General features: G+C 31.3%; 1 long non-coding RNA gene across 1 annotated transcript; it reads right to left on the bottom strand.

Moving 5' to 3' along the window:
- Positions 1-990: 990 nt before the first annotated feature.
- On the bottom strand, positions 991-1,734 carry LOC108782233 (uncharacterized). The gene is made up of 4 exons (XR_001940981.1): positions 1,663-1,734; positions 1,379-1,575; positions 1,151-1,305; positions 991-1,018 (listed from the first exon to the last, which is right to left on the bottom strand). It is a non-coding gene; the product is annotated as an uncharacterized LOC108782233 (long non-coding RNA).
- Between the last annotated feature and the right edge of the window lie 2,335 nt (positions 1,735-4,069).

The following is a 4,069-nucleotide window of genomic DNA, read 5'->3' as shown; positions in this document are numbered from 1 at the left end:
GGAAAAGCGGGAAAATGCTTAGTCGGCAGTGATAATGCCGTCAAGTTGATAATGTTGAAGTGCAGCTAAATGTAATCTCTCGTTTCTAGAGCTTGTCCCAATTCTATAGAATTCGCACTTGTGCCTCCATTTCGAGTCTCTATTGCGCAGTAGATGCCGCAATGCCTTGTGAGACAACAACCAATTGCTCAAATTTGCCATTACCTAATACAACTTTATCTGCTGCTTCTCTGTAATAATATGTAATAATATACATATATAACTATATTTCAAAAGATTACAAGATTACATTTCAATATTTGGCACTTACAATAAAAAGTTCGCATCCATATAGCAATTGCTTTTGCTGTCGAGATAAAGCCCATGACACATAGAAAAACGTAAGGCCGTAAACGTAATCAGTAAACGAATTGACCAATCATAGTTGAGAACGTAATGGCTCCAGCACACTGGACGCGGAAATGCTTGCCGCGCGGCAAAATGTGACACGGTAGCCAATGAACATGTTAGGAGCTGTAAGCTCATTGGCTACCGCGTTACATTTTGCCGCGCGGCAAGCGTTTCTACGTCCAGTGTGTCGGAGCCGTAAGCGGCGGCTGCTTATGTTCTCAACTGGGGTGCGTTCAGAAATGACACTCAATAACTCTTGGGTGCATTTTTGATATAATATACGTAACGTAAACTATAGCCTAGAGTTACCTAGGCTTAATTTCTAAACGCAGCCCTGTGATTAGTCAATTCGCTTACTGATTACGTTTAAGGCCTTACGTTTTTCTTGTCATGGGCTTAAGGCTGAAATCACACGGTACGGAATAGAACTGCGGAATAGAGAGTGCGTCATTCAAGCAACCAATCAGTGCTAGAAAGTAAAATGCGGAATAACGCTGATTGGTTGCTTCAATGACGCACTCTCTATTCCGCAGTCCTTTTCCGCATCGTGTGATTTCAGTCTAAGACTCTCGAATCATTGATGATTACGTTTGTAAAATTTGTTTGTAAAAAGTAGCAGAAACAGTTCCTTAAACAAAATATTATTAAGATTTCTAATTATAATATTTTTTTATATTAATTATTTATCTATTATTTAATATATCACACAGATATATAATTAGTATTTTCAAATAATTGTTAAAATATAAGTTTATCATACCCTTCCCTGTTCCACAATTTCCTTCTGCAGCAAGCGAGACTTCTGCACTAATTTTCTTATGCATTTCATTATAGATCTGTACACGAATCCAAGATTTGTTCGTTTACTTTTAATTTCAAACCTGAATCTGCCGCGCGAGATTTATCCAACATATCCTATTAGAAATAAATCGAAAATTAAAGCTTTTTTTATTTTTTTTATCGTGTAAATACTTTTAAAATTAAGCACCTGTATTTTTGCAACCGTTTCCTCAATAGCTTTATCTATACTCTGCAACTCACTTTCTACTAAAGTTCCGATAATTTCCACGTTGTTCTGACTTGACAATGTATTTATGAGAAACGAAATCTTTTGTAATTGACTTTTGACATTTACAATTTGCACACCGGTCATTTGGGTCACCGGTCATTCTGATATAGCATTCACTGAAACAAATATTCTTTTTTATATTTCTGTATAAATTTATTTCAGTAAAAATATTTAATCAATATACGCACACATTCATTACTTACATAATAAATCAAATAAAGCCGTGTTAGCGTCTGTATTTATTTCATCTGATTATGAAATCGTTCAGAATCGGCTTCCAAATTATTATTCGCAAATCCGGCTCTTCTTTTTGTACTAGTAAATCACAGAGATCTTCTTCTAAAGCTGTTTTCTCTGAATAGAGTCCAGTCGGGTTATGAAGACGATTTCATTAACATGAAGATCAATAAAAGTATAACAGCATTACAAATTGCGATGATTATTTGTTATAAGGAACATATTCAGATTATATGGTACATAAGTACCTCAATTCTCTATTATACGTGCATTTATCACAAATTATTTACATTTTTAACGTGCTCATGTAGATTATTTATTAATTTGTTATTATTTATACAATATGGATTTAAAAAAAATTTACGATGAGACATGTCGCAACAATAAGTCATTTGTTACTTATAATCATTTTTTAGTATTTTATATCATTTGAAATATATTATATAGATTATTCAAGGTGCAAATTCAAATTGAACATACATACATATAAGTAAAACAGATTACAATTTGTATATTACAGTTTTTTAGAAAATAACTGCAATATGTTATTCTTACAATTAGTGCACAAAATATAAAAGTTGGTTATTGAGATTTAATTTGAAATTTATACTAGACCGTACAATAAAAAATAATTGCTTGTAATTTCAGAGTATCAATTTGTTAATGACTCAAAAAAGAACATGGCGGCCTGCTCTCAAACTTAGATGAGTTTCTCGATGTCAAAAGTAATGTCAAAACTATTACAGAGTAGGTATAACAACACATGAAATACAATAAATACTTGGTACTTTTTTCATCCCATTTATGTAAGAAATTACTTTCGTTACAATCTTTATCCTTTTCTTTACCAATTTCATCCGAAATATTTTTAATAGCTAAAATAATAATTAATATAAGAATTTTAATACAGTTTACATAAAGATGTATGAAAAATATTACATTTACTTTTAGTATTATAATAATATGTATGTGTGCTTGCAAGCATGGCGCTCGCGCGTGCATGTGTGTGTGTATGTGTAGGCGTGCATGCGTACATATTTATATTTTTATATATGCAGTACATGTGTATGTATAATAAAACTAATCAAACATAATACACTTACATATTGATGATGAACAAGGCATTAAACCTATTGATTGTAAATGAATTTCAGGAATAAATTTCATCACACTTTCATCTGAAAAGAAAAAAGATTTCTATTTCGTAAAATTTTTATATTTGTAATATAAAGTTATTACATTATTATACACATAATAGTTTCCTAACCTGTATCATTTATAATTTCGCATAAAATAAGATCATTGTTTTTAATAACATTTTTTCCATCATATACAATCCTTTTTATTAACATTGTTGAATATTTCTGTAAAAAACAATTACCATTAATATATATTTACATGTAAATATAAAAAAATTGTATTTCAATTATCTTAACCTAATTCAGTCTTCCTTTGTAGCATAAGTATCGACAACTTTTATATGAATAAACTTTTAAATATTTTATTTTGTCAAATAAAAATATTAAATTGTTTCAATAAACTCACTAAGGGATAATTTATATAAATTCTATTTGTAAGAGCTATTTTTCTCTTTTAATATGTTTACGGGTATCTCACTTATTCGCAATCGAACACAGTTCAGGTTTGGATTATAACCCTAGTAACCTGAAGCAGTGCACGTGACGTCATTGATCCGACCCGGATCGGATTCAAACCCGCTCCATTCGAAAACGCTATATATATACAGATATGCGCGTATTTCAGCACTTGCGAGAAACATTACGAATATCTATAGACCTCTGATGGCGGAAACTGGGACGAAACGCCAACTCGTGTATATTCTTCACAATCTTATTTTTCACAGATTTTAGATTCATCATTACTTTAACATTTAGATTGTTAAAATTTTAATATATGTCTTTCAACATATTATTAAAGATCTAATAAGATGCTATATAGAAGCATCAAATAATTGTTAGATGTGCTTTAGCAATTTAACTAAAAAGTGATATTACTGCGGTAGTTGTTTAGTATTGCGTTGTAAAGGTGCTTTTTCATGCGCAGCACGCTGCAGCAGCAATTCGTTACTATTGGTTAAGGATTTTATGTAAGCTAGATGACGCACTTCCGGCGCAAAATACATTTTGCCGCAGTTCGTTGAAGTTGAACCGAACGAACAGCAAGCAGCAAGCGGCAAAATCGAGAAAGCGTACAATATGTCCGTCGTTTCATTATGAAAATATTATTTATTGCAATAAATATTAGGAAAATAAACGAAAAATGGCTTCGGATAAGGTACGGATACATGTTTGTAAATTAGATCATTTTATACTTTACCACAAATTTGAGAAAGTAAAGTGTAAAGTATAAAAT

This window comes from Cyphomyrmex costatus, unplaced genomic scaffold, assembly GCF_001594065.2.
Source record: "Cyphomyrmex costatus isolate MS0001 unplaced genomic scaffold, Ccosl1.0 scaffold971, whole genome shotgun sequence".
Classification (NCBI taxonomy): domain Eukaryota; kingdom Metazoa; phylum Arthropoda; class Insecta; order Hymenoptera; family Formicidae; genus Cyphomyrmex; species Cyphomyrmex costatus.
This window is presented reverse-complemented; position numbering and strand designations above follow the sequence as displayed.